This window comes from Vombatus ursinus, unplaced genomic scaffold, assembly GCF_900497805.2.
Source record: "Vombatus ursinus unplaced genomic scaffold, bare-nosed wombat genome assembly UNPS02000577.1, whole genome shotgun sequence".
NCBI classification, from domain to species: domain Eukaryota; kingdom Metazoa; phylum Chordata; class Mammalia; order Diprotodontia; family Vombatidae; genus Vombatus; species Vombatus ursinus.
In genome coordinates this window covers 20716995-20740034 of record NW_020940355.1, presented here as the reverse complement: position 1 = coordinate 20740034, position 23040 = coordinate 20716995, and the positions used below count along the sequence as shown (strand labels likewise).

The 23040-nt window shown below is 37.3% G+C and overlaps 1 pseudogene; it reads left to right on the top strand.

Moving 5' to 3' along the window:
- The first annotated feature begins 9042 nt into the window (after positions 1 to 9042).
- Positions 9043 to 10113, top strand: LOC114045875 (annotated as a pseudogene).
- Positions 10114 to 23040: the final 12927 nt, after the last annotated feature.

The window sequence follows — 23040 nt, the reverse complement described above, 5'->3', positions numbered from 1 at the left end:
AATCTATTTGCTAGTATTTATTTAAAATTTTTGCATCAGCATATAGGGAAATTGGTCTATAACTTTCTGTCTATTTTGGCTCTTCCTGGTTTAGGTATCAGCACCACGTTTGTGTCATAAAAGGAATTTGGTTCATAATATTTCTTAGGGAAATAACTACATGCTTGAATTATTCCAAAGGTTGAAGCAACAGGGATATACAACAATGGTTTGTCAACAAAAGAGAAGAGTGAACATTTCTGGGTGCTCAGGCAAAAAAAATTGCAAAGAAATAAGTTTTTTATAATTATTTACTTTCAAATTCATAATTGTAGGTCAAATGTGGGCACAAGGACACTCTCAAGGTCTCTCTTAAGAACTTTGGAATTGATTGTGTGACATGGGAGACACTGGCACAAGATCACTCAGCATGGCATGCCCATAACAGAGAAGGTGCCGTGCTCTATAAACAAAGCAGAATTAAAATAGCTCAAAGAAATGGAAGATACAAAAATGTAGAGAATCCACCCCAAACGTTCACATGGACTATTTGTGCTCTACCTGTGGTAGAACATTCCGAGCTCACATTGGTCTAATCAGCCATAGTAGGACACACTGAAACTTGACTCTAGCAAACTGATGTCATTTTGGTCCTCTTCAAGAATGAAGGACAACAACCACTATAGGTCAAATGTAGACAATTGCTTAGAAAAAAGATTAACATGAAATTATCTGACTAGTATAAACTTGGATCATCTTTACTAATGAGAACAGTAATAACTTTTATCTGTAATTTACTTCACAATTTATAGAGAGCTTTATTGCAAAGTCTTTATGAGGTAGCTAGACCTATAACATCATATTAGATTGCAAAAGTTGACATCAAGTGAGAAAGACTTCAAGTTTTCAAGAAGCTTAATATCTAGGGAATCATAAAACAAGTCAATAGAATAAATTCTATACTTGTCTATCAGAACCTCAGCCTTTCCATCAATAAGAGCCCAGGCTGGGAGACTTTGTCAAGGTCAGCTTTAAGAATCACAAGAAGTCATGGTCAGGAACAAGAAGTTGGATACTTAATGAAGCTGACAATTGACCACAGACCAAAAACACAGCCAAGATAGAAATAAAAATTAAGCTAGGAGTTAGAATCCAAATGGTGGATACCAGAGGCCAAATTAAGTAACAGAGAGTTATTTATACCTGTGAGAATCAAAGCTCAGGATCACTGGTCAGAACAAGGCTCACACCAAGCAAGGTAATCAGTAGAATTCAGCATATTATGATGACATAGAAGGCAATTTGTTGTCCCACAAATTTATCGGCAAAGTATTGGGCTTTCAAATCAATTATGCCAATTTGGATTTTGCATCTCTCTAATAATCTACTGTGTCCCATCTCTTTAAATTTAAATTAAAACAGGTGATAGGATCTTAGAGATGATTGGAGTTGAGTATGACCTCTTCAATTTCTGATCATGGATAATTAAGAAATATTGTTTAATGAAACTGAAAAAGACTTACTGCATTGGTAAACTCTTCAAATATCACAGCTGGCAGATAAGCAGTTTACAATATAATAAATCTTGTTTCTTTTTTCAGACTATACCCCCTGTGGCTTCCCAAATCCATATTATCTGTCTAGAAAGAAGTGACAAACTTGAAGACAAAAAAAGACTATAGCATTGACACATATTTTGAGACAACCATCAAATACATTATAGCAAGAAATTTCAGATCTTACTTAGATTTGTATAGTGCCAACTGCTTAGTGGAGTCCATATGACAAACACAAAAAAGGAAGGCACCTTTTGAGAAGATCAAATTCTTTCTTCACATCTACATTAAATGCATATGACAGCTGGAGAAACAAATTAACATCATAAAGGTCAACAGCTTTGGCATTCATGGGAAAGAAAGACTTCCATCTGGGAGTGAATCACACCCTCATCAGAGTAAGAAATGGTACAATGCCCCACAGGCTGTCCATATCTGTAGTGCTGAATCAGTGATATCTATAAAAAAAGGGGACAGTAAACCAGGGGTAGCTTCTTGGTTCAACTCCTGACTATTTATAAATGTTTTATTAGGAAATATCCAATGAGGAAAATTGTTAACATATAGCTTAATTTCCACTTTGAGCTCCTTAATGAACTTGACTGTAACACTTGAAGCTTATAGCAATAATAATAACACATTTATATAGCGCTTTATAGTTTGCATTGCATTTGATACATGTTACCTCATTTTGAGCATTGTAACACTCTGAGGTAAGCACAACATGCATTATTATCCTCATTTTGTAGATGTAAAACTGAGCTTTGAAAGAGTTAAATGACTTGCCCAGGACCACAAATCAAATGAATTTTATAGGCTCAATTAAAATATAGGTTTCTTCTAACTCCAAGTCCAGCACTTTCCCCTACAATATGTTGTCTGTAGGGTCACCAAATGGTCTTGAAATTTAAAAGGGTTAATGAGGCTGAGCGCCCAAAAAGTACTGTGCCTATGCTGCACAAACACACATAGAAAGCAATAATAGATAATGAACATAAACACATTTAAAATGAAAATGAAATCAAAGATTGGCAACTGTAAGGGACATTCAAAGTCACTTAGTCCAATCTCCTTATTGTTCTTGCAGATAAGAAAACTGAGTTCTAAGATAATTAAGTGACTTTTCTAAGATGACATAGATTCATAAAGAGCAAAAACTAAGATTTGAATCCAGGCCCTCTGACCCCATATCCAGCACTCTCTCCACTATATAACACTCTCCTTCCTATTCCTCTCTATTGGTCCAAGATATAAACAGCCATATTTTTTTTTGTTTTGTTAACCAGCATCATTGACTATTTTAAGGTCTCTTTTTTATAGATAATGTTTTTTTCCCCAATTACATGTTAAAACAATTTTTAAACATTTTAAAAATCTTTTGAGTTCCAAATTCTATCTTTCTCTCCCTCCCTCATCTCCCTACTCCCTGAGATAGTAAGCAATCGGATTCAGGTTATACACATGCAATCATGTAAAACAATTCCATATGAGTCATTTCATACAAAAAGATGAAAGAAAGAAACAAAGAAAGCAAAAAAGGAAGGAAGGAAGAGAAAAATAGCATGTTTCAGTCTGTATTCAGACAGCATCAGTTCTTTCTCTGGAGGTGGATAGCATGCTTCATCATGAATCCTTTGGGTTTGTTTCGGATCATTGTATTGCTGAGAATAGTTAAGCTGTTCACAGTTCTTCACTGTATAATATTGCTATTACTGTACGCAATGTTCTCCTGGTACTGCTCACTTCACTTTGCATCAGTTCATGTAAATTCAGGTTTTTCTGAAATCATCCTGCTTGTCATTTCTTATAGTACAATAATATTGTATCACAATCATATACCACAGCTTGTTTAGCCATTTCCCAATTGACAGGCATCCTCTTGATTTCTAACTCTTAGCTACCACAAAAAGAGCCAGCATCATTGACTATTGAACATTTAAGTTGTCAGTTTAGTAGTATATGACAAGATTAAAACCAATTTATTTCAGCAAATCATTGAGGATACTGGGGAAAAGTCTCATTTTATCATCTGTGGTGATTATTCCCTGAGAAAATTAAGTTCAGGGCTTAGGACTTCAGTGTAAAAAGTCCATTTCTAGAATTGCATTGTCTTGGGACCCAGCGTAGAAATGAATAAATATGTTGAGGAAGTATCTATGTTCAACTTTAATGAAGAAACGTATCTCTTCACCCTTAAACAATGCAAAATTCTGATTAGCTAAAGAAGAGAATTAGAAGAGTGTCCATGAACAAAGCCTAGTTTGATAAGATGTGGGTAGTCATGATATAAGATGAACATCATCACAAATAAAAACATCTGCACACTGAAAGTGCCATAGTTATTTCTTAGAATGTGGATGCCCTTTAAAAATGTTATCAACAATGAAAAAACAACTACATAAGGCCAAGATGTTTAAGGGTAATCTATATCCTACTAACCTGCTAAAGGGCAGTGTAAACAAGGGGATGCTAAAGATTAAAAGACTGCAGAAGATGGAGAGACAGAGTCTAAGAACTTAACAACTTTAGCACATGCTGTATAACTTAAGCAGGCTGACAATTAATATTTAAGTGCTTACTATGTGCCAGGAACAGAGCTTAGCAACAGGGATGCAAATCTAAACAAAACTAAAGACAGTTCCTACCCTCAAGGGTCTTACATTCTAATGGAGGAAGGAAACTCACGAAAGAGAATTCAAAAGTGGTGGGGGAAGGTATACTTGTGGGAAGAAAGTGGCTAAGTCAGAAAGTCAGAAGTACAGACAGGAGAGGAATGAACTACTACAGTCCTGGGTCCCTATTCAAAATGGAGGCTCTAGAAGTATGAGAAAGAGAAGGGAAGTATGATGAAGGAGCATGGTAAGAATTGTAAAGACTTAGATTCAGAACCCTCCTCTGACACATGCTGGGTTAGTGCCCAGACAACTAAGACTATAATTTCAGAGAAGGTGCCAATATGCATTAATAAAGGAATTTGCTCATAGGAAGGTTTCTTTACTGATAAAACTTCAGATCAGGTTAAAAAATGTATAATAACTGTTAGAATCTCCAAGTAAAGCTACCTCTCTTGCATATTTTTGTTTTGCTGACTATGATTTTACCTTTTTTCTTAGTGAGGAAAAAAAAATCCAAGTATTTATATTTTTAAGTGGTTATTGATCCAAAAAGATTCTTAGGTTTACTATCTTATTTTACTGATATCACTGACCACCAACTTATAATGTAGAGAAGGAAAGTCTGTAGGATGGCAGGCAGGTCAAAGCTTCTTACTTGAATGCTAGGCCCAAAGCTCAAGGAATCAGAATAAACTCTCTATTTCAGGGAAGGATTCTGATGAAGGAGAAATATTAGTGGGGTGTTTTGGAAGGAGTGGGAAGCTGAAGGGAAGAGAAGTGTTGGGAGAAGGTCAGAACTGCAACTGGAATGGGGAGGGCATGGACAAAAGGAATGTTTTCAAGTTGGCGCCTGGGAGGTAGGGTGAATATGTCCACTGAAATCAGTTCAAAGGAATCTCATTGTCCCAAAGATCATCTATTTTTTATGAGTATTAATTAATAGTGCTTCTGTTTTTCCAGTGATGTTCTACTTAGACTTTTCATCACAGTTTGATAATGACCCTGGGTTCTTTTTTTCTTTTCTTTTTTTTTTCTTAGTGAGGCAATTGGGGTTAAGTGACTTGCCCAGGGTCACACAGCTAATGTCAAGTGTCTGAGGTCAGATTTTGAACTCATGTCCTCCTGACTCCAGGGATGGTGCTCTATTCACTGTGCTATCTACCTGCCCTTGACTCTGGGTTCTTGGAGGCTCTGATAGTCGTACATAACCTCTGGCAGGTCTTACCAAACTAGAAAGTCTTAGAATTGGGCAAGTAGAAGCTAATGACTTCATGAAACTTAAAGAAACAAAAAACAAAGTCAAAAGAATGAAAAATTAAAAGAAAATGTGAAATATCTTATTGGAATTGACCTGGAAAATAAATCCAGAAAAGATAATTTATGAATTATTGGACTACCTGAAAGCCACAATCAGAATAAGAGCCTACATATCATCTTTCAAAAATTATCAAGGAAAACTGATTTAATATCCAAATGAAGAAGATAAATGAAAGAATCCATTGATCGCCTCCTGAAAGACATCTCAAGATGAAACCTTCCAGAAATACTATAGTCAAATTCCAGAGCTCCCAGGTCAAGGAGGAAGTATTACAAGCAGCCCAGAAAGAAACAATTAAAATATCATGGAGCCACAGTCATGATCACATAAAATTTAGCAGCTTCCACTTTAAAGGTATTCTGGAATATGATATTCTGTGAGGCAAAGGAACGAGGATTATAACCAAGAATAACCTACCCAGCAGAACTGAGAATAATCCTTTAGGGGGAAATGGATATTTAATGAAATGGAGGACTTTCAAGCATTCCTGATGAAATGACAGAATATTTGATTTTCAAATACAAGACTCAAGAGAAGTATAAAAAGGTAAACATGAAAGAATAATCATAAGGGTCTCAATAAAGTTAAATTGTTTACATTCCTATATAGGAAGATGATACATGTAACTCCCAAGAACTTTATCATTGTTAGGGCACTTAGAAAGAGTCTGCATAGACAGAAGGCATGGGTGTGAGTCAATTATGTTGGAGAAGAAAAAAAAAAGTAAGTGTGAGAAAAACAGATGCACTGGGAGAAGGAGGAAGGGAGAGGTTGACTGGGAAAAAATATCTCATATAAAAGAGGTGTTCAGAGAACAGCTTTTATAGTAGAGGGGAAAATGAGGGGTGGAGTGGCAGGCAATACTTGAACACCTCACTCTTATCAGAATTGTTTCAAACTATGTCCAAAAGGCTATAAAACTGTGCATACCCTTTGATCCAGCAATACCACTACTAGATCTGTATCCCAAAGAGATCATAAAAAGGAAAATGTACAAAAATATGTATAGCAGCTCTTTTTGTGGTGGTAAAGAATTGGAAATTGAGGGGATGCCCACCAAGTTGTGGTATATGAATGTAATGGGATGCTACTGTGCTATAAGAAATGATGACCCGGTGGATTTCAGAAAAACCTGACAAGACTTACACGAGCTGATATTGAGTGAAGTAAGCAGAACCAGGAGAACATTGTACACAGCAACAGCAATATCATGTAATGATTAGCTATGATAGACTTAGCTCTTCTCAGCAATATAATGATCCAAGATAATTCCAAAAGACTCATGATGGGAAATGTTATCCACATCCAGAGAAAGAACTATGGAGTCTGAATGCAGATCAAAGCACATTATTTTCACTTTTTAAATTTTTTTTCTTTCTCATGGTTTTTCATTTTTGTTCTGATTTTGATCTTTCACAACATAAGTAATATGGAAATATGTTTAACATGATTGTACATGTATAACCTATATCAGATTGCTTGTTGTCTTGGGGAAGAAGGAGGGAAGGGAGGGAGAGAGAACAAATTGGAACTCAAAATTTTACAAAAATGAATGTTGGAAACTATTCTTACATGTAATTTAAAAAATATTATTAAGAAAAAAAAGAACTGGTTCAAAGAGGAAAGAACATATATATACTTACATATACATATATACATATACACAGGGAAGGCAAATTTAAGGAAACAATATTCAGAAGCAAAACAGACTCTGGAGGAGGAAAAGGAGGAGGAGAAGGAGAGAAAGACAGGGAGAGAGAGAGAGAAAAAGAGAGAGAGAGAAGGATAAACAGAAGAAAATAAGATGAAGGGAAATAAAGGGTAATCATAACTGTGAATGTGAATAGGGTGAGCTAACTCATAAAATGAAAGCACACAGCAGATTGGAAACCAGAATCTAATTATACGTTGTATACAAGAGATACACTTAAAACAGAAAAACACACACAGCATTAAAATAAAGGGGGGTGGTGGTGTAGGGGGAGAGAATCTGATACTCTGCTTCAGCTGAAGTAAAAAAGCAGTAATCATGATCTCAGACAAAGCAAAAGCAAAAATAGACCTAATTAAAAGAGCTAATCAAGGAAACTACATTTTGCTAAAAGATAAAATAAATAATAAAGCACATAATTTCAATTTTTTTTATACTAAGTTTGTCAGATAAAGGCCTCTAAGAGCCATTCCCTAATTGATAAATAGTCAAAGGATATGAACAGGCAGTTTTCAGAAGAAATCAAAGCTATATATAGCTATAAATCACTATTGATTAGAGAAAAGCAAATTAAAACAACTCTGAGGCACCACCTCACTCCTATCAGAAATGACAAATACTAGAGAGAATGAGGGAAAATACATTAATGAACTGTTGGTGGAGTTACGAATTGGTCCAACTATTCTAGAGAACAGCCTAGAGTTCCCAAAGGACTATAAAACTGTGCATACCCTTTGATTCAGTAATACCACTGCTCAATCTGTACCCCACAGAGAGCAAAGAAAAGAAAAAAGACTTATATGTACAAAAATATTTATAGTAAACCTTTTTGTGGTGTCAAAGAATTGGAAATGAAGAGGATGCTCATCAATTAGGGAATGGCTGAACAAGTTGTGGCCTATGATTGTGATAGAGTACTATTGTGCTGTAAAAAATGACAAGGGTGGTTTCAGAAAAACATAGCAAGACCTATATGAATTGATGCAACAGATGAAGTGAGAAGAACCAGGAAATCGTTGTGCACAGTAGCAGCAATGTTATAATGATGATCAACAGTGAAAGACTTGGCTACTCTGATCAATACAATGATCCATGACAGTTCCAAAGGACTGATGATGAAAAAAAAAAGTCACATCCAGAGAGAAAACTGATGAACTCTGAGTGCATATTGAAGTATAATTTTCTTTCCTTCACCTTTTTTTTTTGCTTTTTTGGTGATATGGCTAATATGGAAATATGTTTTGCATTATTCCACATGTATAGTTGATATATTATTTGCCTTCTCAGTGGGTAAGGGAGCAGTGAAAGTGAGAGAATCTAGAACTTAAAATTTAAAAAGAACAAAAATGTTTAGAATAAATAAATAATATATTCAAACTGGAAAGTCTTCAAGTGTGGGAATGGTGATGTCCTCCGAGGACCAATCTAACTATATTTATAAAGGGTAATCTTCAGAAGGTGGCCCTAAGGGCATTTTGTTTTGGCCTTGACAACTCAAGAAGCTGCCTCCTGGGGTGTAGAGGACTTGTAATTCTCATTGGTGGATAAAGAGCCCTACCTGATGAAGCCATAGATCTTTTTAAGTATTAAACTAACCTAGCTTCTATTAAAGTTTTAGGCTAGGTTTTTTTTTTCCCCTAGAGTTCCCAAAAACTATTTCTTTACATTTGGTGCAACTGGTGCACCAAATATGCTTGGGTTTTTGTTGTTGTTGTTTGTTTGCTTGTTTTTATTTTGGTTTTTAAAAATATTTTATTTTGGCCTCCGCTTCTCAGCTGAACAGTGCAATGCTCTGCCCACCCTTGGCACCCTGCCGGGCTGGGTTGCCTCCCCAGATGGCCAGATAAAGCCCAGCAAGAAAGCATGGACAGCCCCCAGGTGAACTTCACCCTGGAGTACATAGTGTTTGTCTGCTTCATCTTTACGCCCAACGAGTTCCACTCGGCTGGGCTGACCACGCAGAATCTACTGTCCAGCTGACTGGGCATCGAGGACATGCTTTCGTCCAGGACCACCTGCGCAGGACTAGGGTCACCATGCTGGTCCACCTGGTCCTGGTGCTGGGGTACTACCTCGGCATGTGCTTTGCGGTATCTAAAACACAACTGTATTATTTCAACCAGGCCCCAAAAGGCTGGAAGCTATTCCTTCTACTTTCAGTCTCCTTCTCCACCATCACTTATTACTGGTCCCAGAACAGGTGGGACTGCCGCCCAAAAGCAAGGACTCTGGAACTCTATGCCCTCTTGCAGTCAGGGTGGGGAGCAGTGGCGTCTTCCTTCAACACAGTTCCGACGCACTGACAAGTTTGCCACTGGTGCTCCAGGAGCCCAGGTGATGGTGACTGACACCTGAGTGATGAAGGTGACCACCTATTACATCCGTGTGGCTCAGTAGCAGGACATCCACCTGATGGTGACAAAGTCACGCCAGCATGAGCTCTCGGCAGACTCCAATCTGCCTGTACAGCTTCTCACCATCCGAGTGGCCAGTGTCAATCCCCTCCTCAAAGTCTTTGACATTTGGTTGAAGTCTACAGAATATGGTGAGCTACGTGAGAAACTCCATGCTCCCATGTACAATGCTGCCAACGCTGTAATCCACCAGAGCCTTGGCGACTTCTTTCTGGAAACATTTATGTCCTGGGTGGAAAGCAACCCACCCTGAATCCATTCCAGCAACCAGGAGCTGGAGGCTGGCATTGGCTGCATGCAGATAAGTGCCAACCTTAAACTGGGGAAGAGCTGCCAGAAGTTCGACGAAGGCAAGTGCCAGCAGCGTTACTGCTGCCCCATGTTGTGTCAGACGTGCATGGTGAAGTGGTTCACCAGCCGCCAGGACCAGCTGCACCCAGAGATCTAGTTCTCCAGCCAAATGCCTTGCCCCTCCTGCAGGGCCAAATTCTGCATCCCAGAGGGTTGCATCATCCACTGACCTTCCTTGAGCAGGGATGCACTCCTGAGATCTTCTGGTGTGGGTGAGCTGTTCCTGAGCTCTTTGGCAAAGGCCCATCTCAGCATCGCCGCCCCTTTCTACGGATTGGGAAACATGGCGAGTCTCAACATTTCCCCCTCTAAGCTCCTCAGATCTGTCATTTCCCTCCAGACACCAGCCCTTCTCTGGAGTCTGTTCATTTCACCTTCTTCCCAGATAAGGGGAGGGAGGAGAGACAGGGCAAGGTTTTCACTTCCAGATTTTGGAAGGAAAATGTGATGCCTCAACTCTGCCCCGGCCCTCTTTCTCTCTCCACACTTCATACATAGTGAAGGATTCCAAGGCAATCGTCCACCATCCTCTGTGTGACTTAGACTAGCAAAGGGCTGGTTTGTTTGTTTGTTTGTAAGTCAGACACTCCCTGACAGGGATTGAGCTTCTTTTACTGAAGCTGTTTTTAAAAGTTTATTCTTTATGATTTTTGCACAAGTACGTACAGTCCTCCAGGGCTTCCTCACCCACATTTTGGGCCTGTACCTGCCCACACAGATGTATAAGATAAGCATGGCTTCTAGACCTGTGCTTATCAAATTGGTATCATTTCAGTGGGAAGTTTAATTCTAGTTTCTGTTTTATTTGATCTCTCTCTGTCCTACCCAACCCCTGAGCCTCCCTTCCTCTTGCCTCTCTCTTCCTATCTCTCCCACTCTTGTATTCCCTCCACCCACATGTTTTATACCAGATAATCCATTGTAGGTCACAGAAAAGAGGGCTAAATACTGCTGTAGCAAAATACAATTTCCACAGCTTCAGTAACCATAGTTTTAAATGCAACCATTTCTTTCACCTCACCCCTCTATGGCTCAGTCCTTTGGGTTGACCACAGTGTTTAAAGTTGCTACTCAGTACAGCTATTAGGGACAAGAGCAAACATTTTAATTATCTGTAATACAAAAGTCTATACCATAAAGGTATTTAATTTTATTTTTTTTCTTTAAGATATTTTAAAGGACAAGACTAGAATTATCCAAGGAAGATACAAAAGCCTACAACTTTGAGACAAAAGCTATCAGTTTCATTGTTTAAATACAAAGAAAGCTCTTCCCTCCTTTGCAGGGGATGCAATATTTCTAGCCATGTGTGGATTGTTAGGCCTGTTTCCTAGTGTTTACCAAGTTAAGCAATTGAAAGAGGATCCTTTAGTATAAAGGGTATGAACCCTCTCATTTCAATAAAGAGTAGGAATCAAAAAAGATATCTTATTTTTCCCCAATTACATGTTAAAACAATTTTTAACATTTTTAAAAAATTTTGAGTTCCAAATTCTATCCACTCTCTCCTTCCTTCCCTTCCCTCTCCCTTCCTTGAGATGGTAAGCAATTCAGTATAGTTTACACATGTGTAATCATGTAAAACATTTCCATATTAGTCATTTTTGTATAAGAAAACTCAAAAAAGAGGAAAGAAGGAAGGAAGGAAAGAAAAAAGAGAAAAAGAAAGAAAGAGAAGAAAGATAGCATGCTTCAGTCTGTATTCAAACAGTATCAGTTCTTTCTCTGGAGGCAGATAGCATGCTTCATCACAAGTCCTTTGGGATTGTCTTGGATCATTGTGTTGCTGAGAATGCTAAGTCATTCACAATTCTTCACGGTATAATATTGCTGTTACTGTGTGCAACATTCTCCTGGTTCTGCTCACTTCACTATACATCAGTTCATGTAAGTCTTTCCAGGTTTTTCTGAAATCGTCCTGTTTGTCATTTCTTATAGTACAATAATATTCCATCACAATCATATGCCACAGCTTGTTTAGCTATTCTCCAATTGATGGGCATCCCTTTGATTTCCAATTCTTAGCCACCATAAAATGAGGTGCTATAAATGTTTTTGTACAAATGGCTCTTTTTCCCTTTTTTGGGGGGATATCTTTATAGACCTGTAGTGGTATTACTGGATCAAAGGGTATGCACAATTTAAAGCCCTTTGGGCATAGTTCCAAATTGCTCTTGAGAATAGTTAGATCATTTCCAACTCCACCAACAATGCATTAGAGTCCCAGTTTTCCCACATCCCCTCCAACATTTACTATTTTTCTTTTTTGTCATATTAGCCAGTCTGATAGGTGTGAGGCAATACCTCAGAGTTCTTTTAATTTGCATTTCTCTCATCAATAAATGATTTGGAACATTTTTTCATAGGACTATAGAAAGCTTTGATTTCTTTGAAAACTGCCTCTTCATATCCTTTGGCCATTTATCAACTTGGGAATGACTTGTATTTTCATAAATTTGACTCAGTTCTCTATATATTTGAAAAAATAAGGCCTTTATCAGATATAATTATTGGAAACTCCTCCTCCCCCAATTTTCTGCTTTCCTTTTAGTTTTGGTTGCATTGTATACCCATATTTCTTGATCCTTTCTAGTGTAACAGCACTGTGTAGTTAAGAAGGAACTAGAATGAGATTCAGGAGGCCTTGTTTCTAGTCTCAGCCATGCCACTAGCTAGCCAGTAAGGCAGCTGAGGGTGCAGTGGTTAAAAGTGGTGGACCTGGAGTCAGAATGACCTGAGTTCAAATCCTGTCCGAGGTACTTATTAGTTATGTAATCTTAGGTAAGTCATTTTATCTTTCTCTGCCTCTGTTTCCTTAAGGAAAAAAATGGGTGAGTTAGATTAGATGATACCCTAGGTCTCTTGCATCTCTAAATCTATGATTCTATGATCTACTATTGAGCTCTTTGAGGTTTTCAAGAAGAGGGCTGTCTGTAATCCTATCGAAGATAAACCCATTCTGGGTATAATCTTGAACTAGATAATTGTTAAGGTTTCTTCTAATTCCAAAATCCCACAATCCAGAGTAGTAAAATGTCAGGATATTTCTGGTATGGAGAATAATATTAGAAGAGGAATTGGAATGGGGAGGGTGATATCCAGACATTTCATTGTGGTGGGGAACTCTGGGTATGAAAACACCTTCCACTTATGCTAATCACATCTGTAAATCACATTCTTAGATGTGATGCCTAGAACATTGATAGGTTAAATGACTTGCCCACAGTCAGTCATTCAGTCAGTCAACAAGCATTTATTAAGCTCCTATTATGTGCCAGGCAGACACACAACTAGTACGTATCAAAATGGGGCTTGAATACAGATCTTTCTGACTCCAAGTCCAGGTAGGTCTCCATGCCACACTGCCTCATAGAGGATACAGTCATACACAAGATCAAAATAATTGGAGAATATGGTGGATAGCATTGTGAAAATACCACATTGAAAAGAACTGTATTATAGAAGAATGTTATGAGAAAAGTCATAATCTGTACTCATGATCATACAGTCAAAATTTGAGATCTCTGTGTTAGCACAAGAAGCAGGCATTTCAGCCTGATATCATTTCTGAGGTGAGCAAGGGGATGTTGTTATAAGGGACTGTGAAGGGATGCTAAGTGGGAATTTGGAATTGTGGTCCTTGGAAGGTTCCTTCAAGGACTAGTCAGCTTAGTAGTATTTCAGATAGCTGGGCAGAATAGACAAGCCCAGAAATTTCCATAGCAAAACAATTCAGTAAGACAATGGCATCTCTCTTGGACATTCCTCAAATCTGTGCTCTATCAGACTTCCCTCTGCTAAATGCATCTCTTCATCAATTATTAAATGCCTTCATTTTTTATGAAAAAATTATTTGCCTCCTTGGAGTTAAGGAAATCATCATCATCATAATGGATAATACTCCAAGGACTTGAGTTTCATTGATGTGGGAATACCCTGCATTGTTAAAGAAGTACTGCAGGCTTAGAAAGGTTAAAGGATATGTCCATGGTCCAACAGGCTGCATAGTGTAGCAGACACAGAGTCTGGTCAGGAAGAGCTGGGTTCAAATCCCACTGCAGACTCTTGCTAGCTGTGTGACTCTAGGAAAGTTCCTTAATCATAAAGATTAAGTCCCATAAAGGGACTCAATTTTCTCATCTGTAAAATTAGAGGTTTGGACCTTATGGTCTTTAAGATCCCTTCAGCTCTAAATCTATGATCCCACAAATATCAGAGGTAGAATTTGAACCCAGCTCTTCCTGACTCTTTAAATATTCTTTCATTTATAATAGAAAACCCTAACACCTTAAGTGATCTTTAGTACTTCTTAAACTATGGGTTGTGACCACATATGGGGTCACAAAAAAATTGGTGACAATAAAAGGTTTCTGAATGTTCAACAACTAAAATTAATTAAAAATCAAACGCGTAATGAATCCAAGGTGTTTCTGGCAGTGCTTGCCTGTGTTGCATCATGCAACTTCACTGCAGCCTTGCACACACAACATGCACAATTTGCACTGCATATGCCCTTTGGCCATGCAACACCAATGACCAAAAAGAGGTCCCAAAAGGAAAAAGTTTAAGAAGCTCTGATACTTTGTCCTTGGATACCTCATTTGTAAAAATTAAGATATTGAATTAAATTCTACAAGCATCTTTTAAGTGCTTACTATGCGCCTGGCACTATGCTAGGTACTGAGAACATAAGGACAAAATAAAACATCCCTTGCTCTCAAGTAGTTTGCATTCTAGTGGGAATAAACTACATATACACAAGAAAATTCCTTTCCTTGAGGGTTCTCTTATGGTACCTTCTGTAGATGAAATGTCCTAGTTGTGTTCTTCAGTATTTGAATCAGAAATGGGTTCTATTCATATGGCCTACTTTAGCATACAGGGAGTAGTTCTTCTGATTTGCCAAGATTTGTCCACTCCAACTATTTGAGACAACTGTACATTGCCGGTTAATACAACTGAACATATATTAAAAACCATTCTGTAAGCAACTTTAATGAGTCTGTGATATATGGTGCCAGATCTCTTTCTTTATCAGATTTCCTCTAAGGCAATTGCAGATGTCCTCATAGTTGTTCACAAGCCATGCCTCTTTCATTTTTATTCAGATAGAAGCAAATAATGGGCACGTTGTTTACAAAAAATGATTAAACAAACAGATGCAGATGTGACTTAGCCACTGAATTATGCTTCATGATCACAGATTGGAGCATTCTCCCTGACAAACTGTCTCACTGACATATGTTCTTGGTGGGTAGAGGTGATTTATCTCATAAACTTTTCTACTTTTGGAAAAGGAATGAGTACATGTTCCAGTGAAAGTGGACCAAGAGTTAACATCTTCCTTTAGGAAAGATGGCATATATTGATTTGGGGGGTTTTTTCCTTGTTTGTTTGTTTTTGAGGATGACATTGAAGAAAAGACATACCAGATTTCTGGCAAATATGGCATTGTAAAAAGCACTGACCAAACCCAAATCACTCTAGAACCACATCAAGAACAATGCCTCTAAGAGAAATAATCATGGGTTAATTCTGAGGAGCTCAGAGATTGGCAACCCTGCCTCAGGAGCCCCTGCTCCTCCAAGCCATCCAAGCCCAGTAAAGGAGACAAGGCCTGGTTTCAGCTCCACATCATAAGCCAGGACTTTAACAAGGAGCAGATTCTGGTGCAAACTTGAGGTGCCAGACCAGGACGACAGTGATTAGTAGAGCCTGGTTTTCACCATTCCATCTAAAACTGGAGATATGGATCTATGGAGATATATCTAAATCAGGAGATATGGATCAGAGAATATAATCTCTACCTTTGTATCCTCATCCAGGGCTGTGGGAAGGAGCCCCGAATAAGTTGGGAAGCCTCCTCTAAGAATGTTGTTGATGGCAGTCCCAGGGCAGTTCAACGGGTCTACTATACACTACTGTAGCAAAAGAAGACCACCACAATCCCAAATCAGCTATTCCAGTTAGTAGTGTGGGAGGGAAGAAGGCTTAGTTTTTAGGATCCTAGGCTCAATTACACCATTCAGGACTATAACCTCTCCTCAATACCTCTGAAGAAGACTGCCAGAAGAGTGAAAGCTAATAAAATATGTCAGTCAGGATTCTAGGTTGCTCTGTTTCAAGCCTAAGAAATGAAAGCTCATTGTGGTTGCTTGTAGCTATTCAGTCCTGCTCCAGATCCTTCACTGAAAGACAGGAGTAGCAATATCACTGGAAGATGCAGAACCAAGAGAAAAGTTTTCTAAACAGCAAGAAAGGGGATATTTGCAAGCCTTCTCTATCAGGGAGGCTGAAGACAAACAGAAGAAAACTGCCAACACAGTGAAAAAATATGGTTTGAGAGAAACCAAAAATAAAATTCTGGAAGAAAATAATTCTACAATGATTATAAGTAGAACTCCATAAAAAGAGTGGATTGACCACAATAATGCCAAGAATAGATGTAAAAAAAAAATAAATGAAATAAAGGTCTTAAAGGATTTAAAAGTGGAAATTAAAGCTCTCAAAGAAGAATGTAGAAGGAGAATAAAGTGCTGAGAACAAATATGAAAAACCTTACCCAAATAGTCCACATCATCAAAAACAGGATGAAGAAAAGAAAACTCAAAAAATTAAATGAATATTTAGAACAAAGCAAAAAGTCTGAAAAATAGAATGTTTGAGGTATTTACAGTAAAAAAAAATTAATCTGGAAAACAATGTGACATTGATAATTTAAGAATCCCTGGGCTTCCTGAAAATCTGGATACCATATTACCAGAAATCATAAAGGAATATTTCCCAGAATTAGTACAACCAGTGAAAAGTGACAAAATCCACATATCACCATCTAAAAGAAACTCCTCATTTAAAACAGCAAGAAATCTGATGGCAAAATTATAGAGTTTCCAGATCAAAGAAAAAAAAATACTGCAGCATGCAAGAACACAGAAAACAAGTACTAAGGAATCACAGGATCACAAAGGATCACACCACAATACAAGAAAGAGAAAGGAAAGTTTAGAACACTATATACCAAAAGGCAATAGAAAAAGCCAACCAAGAATAATTTATCCTACAAGGTTGAACTTAATATCACAGGGTAAAATGTTGACTTTTAATAGAATCAATGACTTCTAAGCATAGTCCTTAAGAAAACAAGAGCTGAGTAAAATTTTTGAAATACAAATTCTGGAGGCAAAAGAAACATAGAAAGGTAAATGTTTGAGTGTCTTGAAAGAATTAAATTATGATAAAATAATAGATTTGGAGCTGGACTGGAACTTAGAAGCCATTTAATTCAACCATCTCAAATTATAAATGAAGAAATTGAGTCCCAGAGCAGTGAAATGACTTGACTACAGTGCCACAAGTAGCACATATTCAAACAAATGTCCTCTAATTCCAAGTCTAGCATTTTTTTTCTTACTGTCCCACTCTGCCTCAAATGCTTGCATCTTAAAAGGAGTAGAAAAGACTATTGTCCTTCCAGAATCCCATAATCTTCAAAGGTCAAGGCTGGAACAAAGAAGGACAAACTAGATCTGAGTGAATTTTTCTTCTTCTTCTTCTTCTGAAATGTGAAAAGAAGAGTCAGGGAAAGAAAGCACCAGTGAAAAAATGAGATTGGAGGAACTAACTTTCACATAATTTTGGTATTAAAGGGAAAAGAGTGTACAAGCATGGAGTTTAGTGTAGAAGGAACAGACATCTCATGGTCCATAATTTTATCTGAATTGGACAGAAGGAGGTAGAAGGAAAAAAAGGGTACAGTGTAGAAATACAAAAGACTAAATAGAGGACTGATTAGGGACAGGAAGAACAAAGAATAGGACTTAGGCTAGACTGGGGAAAGAAACAGCCACAAGCAAAACAAATTTCAATTTTGGAGGGCTACTTAAGAAGTGGGAATTAAAAGGAAAGAGAGAGAAAGTACAAGATGCAGTGGTCTGGGCCTGGACTGAATGGTGTAAGGAGGTAAGGATTAGAATCAGATCGTTCCAACTATAAATTACTAATGTTAATTTCATCCCCTTTCTCCTTAGCTTATTTTTTCCTTGTAGACTTTGAAAATAAGGAGGGAGAATAGGATATAATAAAGTGAGAAACAAACCATAAGTGTAAGTGTGAATGGATTGAACTCACCCATGAAAGAAAAGAGAATGGCAGAATGAGTCAGAAAGCAAATTCTAACACTGATTTTAAAGAGATGAACCTAAAACTTAAAAAGTCACAAAACCTTAAATGAGGGGTTAGATTAGAATTTATTTTGCTTGAATTTTTAAAGGCAGTAGTGTAATTATGATCTCAGTCAAAAAAATTATAAAATCAGACATGATTAAAAGAGATAATTAAAAAAAAACTACATTCTGCTTAAAAATAAAAAAATCAATATTAACATATGTATACTTAATAGCATAACATAATGGAAAGAGTGATAGATTTTTAATTATAGAACCATATCCTGCCCTTGCTACTTACTCTCCACGTGATTTTGGGAAAGTCACTTTATTTCTCTGGGCCTCAGTTTTCTCATCTGTAAAAATAAAAAGGTTGGATTACATGATCTCCAAGGTTTCTTGTACATTTAAATCTGTATTTCTGTTTAATTCTGATTCTGATCTATGAGATTAAAGAGAAAGCTAATCAAATGAAAGGAAAAATAATAAAACAATAATTGTTTAGGATTTAAATGTACCTCATTTCATATGTAGGTTAAAGCTACAAACAAATCTACCAGAAATGCAAACAAGAAAGAAGTTAAGAAACTGAATAGATTTTTTTCCAGGTTTGTCAATTACTTTTTTAATAGTATTTTATCTTTTCCAAATTACATGTCAAGACAATATTTAGCACCCATTTTTACAAGATTGAGTTCCAAATTTTTCTCCCTTCCTCCCCTCCCCTCTTCCAAAAATGGTAGGCAATTTGATACAGGTTATGCATGTGTTATCATGTAAAACATATTTCCATATTAGTCACAGTTGTGAAAGAAGAAACAGATCAAAAGGGAAAAAAAGCATGAAAAAGAATAAAGTAAGTGAAAAAAAGTATGCTTCCATTTGCATCTGGAAGTCCATCAGTTCTTTGTCTGGATGTGGATAGCATTTTCCTTAATGAATCTTTTGTACTTGTTTTGAATCATTGTATTGCTGAGAAGAGCTGAATCATTCATAGTTGATCATTACAAAACGTTGCTGATAGTATATACAATGTTTTCCTGGTTCAGCTCATTTCATTTTGCATCAATTCATATAAATCTTTCCAGGTTTTTCTGAAATCTTCCTGTTCATCATTTCTTTTTTTTTTCTGTTCATCATTTCTTATTGAACAATAGTATTCCATTACATTCACATACCACAGCTTGTTCAGCCGTTCTCCAGTTGATGGGCATCCCCTCAGTTTCCAATATTTTGACACCACAAGATTGGCTGCTACAAATATTTTTGCACATGTAGATATTTTCCCCTTTTTTCATGATCTCTTTGGAATACAGATCTAGTGGTGGTATTGCTGGATCAAAGGGATAGTTTGGTTGCCCTTTGGGCATAGTTCCAAATTACTCTCCAGAACAGTTGGATTAGTTCACAGCTCTACCAACAGTGCATCAGTGTCCCAATTTTCCCACATTCCCTCCAACATTTATCAATTTCCTTTTTTTAAAAATCATATTAGCCAATCTAATAAGTGGGAGGTGGTACCTCAGAGTTGTTCTAATTTGCATTTCTGAAATCAAAAGCGATTTAGAGCACTTCTTCATATCCATATAGATAGCTTTAGCTATGATTTAGCTTTGATTTTTTCCTCTCAAAACTGCCTGTTCATGTCCTTTGACCATTTATCACTTGGGAAATGACTTGTATTCTTATAAATTTGGCTCAGTTCTCTATATATTTGAGTTGAGGTCTTTATCAGGGACACTTGCTGTAAAGATTGTTTCTCAGCTTTTTGCTTTCCTTCTAATCTTGGTTGCATTGTTTTTGTTTGTGCAAAAGCTTTTTAATATAATATAACCAAAATTATTTCTTTTACATTTCATAATGCTTTCAATCTCTTGTTTGGTCATGAACCTGTAATTCACTTAACTTCTTTAAGAATTTGGATGCTATACCACTTGATGCATATACGTTTAGTATTGATATTACTTCATTGTCTATGATACCTTTTAGCAACATGTAATTTCCTTCCTCATCTCTTTTAATTAGGTCTATTTTTTGCTTTGTCTGAGATCAGGATTGCTACCCCTGATTTTTTTTAACTTCAGCTGAAGCATAATAGATGCTGCTCCAGCCCCTTACCTTTATTCTGTGTGTGTCTCTCTGCTTCAAGTATGCTTCTTATGAACAAAACATTGTAGGATTCTGGTTTTTGATCCACTCTGTTATCTAGTTCTGTAAATGGAAAGAACAAGAACAAATCAAAACCGAATATTGAGTAATGGCAATAATTAAAGTTGGCACTAAAGAAAATAGGAGGAGGTGATATGGCATGGAATGATGGATATAAGATCAAGCTAGATTAGTATTCTAGTTAATTTTGATGACTTTTAAAATATCTCTTTTTATCTTTTGTTATAAGGAATAATTCTGTGGGGTAGGAGAAGGTAGAATATAATGAGAAATGTCTGTGATATAAAAATAAAATATCTCAATAAACTCTTAAAAATAATAATAGCTAGCTTTTATGTAACACTTTAAAGTTTGCAAAGCACTTTACATATGTTATCTCATTTGAAAGAATAATAGTCTAGAAAATATAAAAACAAGTGTGGCCATTAGCTATTTCTGACATGACACAATTCTGTGCTTCTTCAGAGTAGATTCTCTTCATAAGGTGAAATAATTTCCTCTTAGTACTAACAGGACTAAAGAAACATGCCTCTTTTTTAGCCTTTAACCTCTACTTTACTGTTAGTGCAAAAGTTAGATGACCAATGAAAAATATAGTAGGTATTGGACCTCAATCCATAGTTTGTAAATAAAAAAAGAAATTAGTTTATTCCATATTCAATTTTACTTTTCAAGGAAGGAAAAAAATTGTCCGAGATCTTCATAGAATTAAAAACCAATCACTGTATTTCTTGTATAGACAAGAGAAAATGTGGGTGAAATGAATATACCCATTTAGAAGATAGCTTCAATAACTTATGTCAAACCTTTCCAAATACTAATGTTTGTTTAAGCATTAATGGATTTATAAGTCAAGCACCAAGTTGTTAAAAGAGTCTAATTCCTCTGACTTGAATCATCAGTGCAAATAACACCACTGAGCAGACCTGCAGGTCTTTCACAGGGTGCCCTCTGATGCTCCTGGCATATTTCCTAGATGTTATGTCAGAAGGGAAAAGGACTAATGAACCAGACAGCATCTGATGCAATGTTTGTGATCTATCATTATACAAAACCAAAGGTGTTTTAAGCACCAAAATGCAGAAAACATACCCCCAGACACATCCTCTGCATCATGCCCTTAACCTTTCATAAAACTTCCACATATAACAATGCCTGCCATTTCCATAAACACTCTACATTTGTCCAAGTCTTTCACATGCATTATTGCATTTGATGCTCAAAATAACCCTGTAAAAAGGTAGGCAGGGAAAGGAATGATTTGTTCCAATTTTACAGATAAGGAAAGAATTTCAAAAAGATTTTATGAAATGATCAAGTTCACCTGGCTTGTTGAGACTATGGTTATAGGTTTATAGTTCAAAGTAAGAAGAGACTTCAGAAGTCATTTAGTTGAGGACAACTGACTTCCACTTCCAGGATCCAAGATGGTGGAGTAAAAAGGTAGTTGCTCTCATAGTCCCCTATCAACCTCTGAAAGCCCAGAAAAATATCGTCCCAGGAAAAACCCTGAAACAGCTGAACCAGAAGACAGATGAGGAGCAGCAGTCCAGTAGCCCAGGTAGCTTGAGGGATTAATGGGAAAGGCCCCTCTTGCCATGGGGAAAGGGGAGCAGTGTGGAATGGAGGCGTCCCAGAAAGCTAGTGGAAAGCCCCACCTCAGCATACCAGGAGGAGATACTGAAACCCAGGTGGTGGAGCAGGCAAACACCAACAGCTAGACCTCTGAGTGCCTCGGTGTGGGTGGGGAACCGATGGAAACCAGCTCAGAAAACCACCAGGTGCCTTGGCATTCTATAGCAACCAGCTCTCCCAGTGCCTCAGCAAAAATAAGGGAAGCAGCACTACAAAGGGCTCCAGGCGGATAAACACCCTGCAACATCCAACTGAAAGGAGCTGAAGAAAGAGAAAGGAAAGGAAAACAAGGCAACCTAGAGTTGCCCTAGAGTTCCAGCCTTGCTGATTCCAGCCCAACACCAGGTAAGCTGCCAGAACCCTACAGCCTCCAATTGTCAACATCAGAGGCCCTAGCATACAAAGCCAGTGACCAAGACCTAGGCTCCCAACACAAGAAGCTTGGGTCAGTACCCTCTGCTCCCCAGCAGGAGAGCTCAATCTCTTCAAAGGCCAGGGAATAATCAAACACCATGAACAAAAAGAAATGTACCATAGATTCATATTACGAGAACAGTGAAGATCAAGGCAGAAATTCTGAAGAGGACAACATTGTCAACAAACCCACATCAGGAACCTCAAAAGGGAATATGAACTGGTCTGAAGCCCAAAAAGCTTTCTTAGAAGAGCTCAAGAAGGATTTTAAAAGTCAAATGAGAGGGGTAGAAGAGTTCTTAAAGAATACAATTGACCAACTGGAAAAAAAAGTACACTGAAGAAAACAAGTCCCTAAAAAATACACTTGGCCAAATGGGGGAGGAGGTACAAAATCTAATAGAAGAAAACAATTTGTTAAAAAGTAGAATCAGGCAAATGGAAGCTAATGACTCTATGAGAGAGCAAGAATCAGTCAAACAGAAACAAAAAAAATGAAAAAAAAATAGAAGTCATTTAGTTAAGTGCTCTAATTTTAGAGATAAGCAAATGGAGGCCCAGAGAAGTTATATTATTAAACTCTTGCTGATTGACCAGTGTTCTTTTCATCACACAATGCTGCCTTTCCTGTTTATTCTCTTAATCCAGGTTTAGTGTTTCCCTAAGTCCCCATAGTAGAAAAAATAAAGAATCAAGGGGAAAGGACATGATTTTTC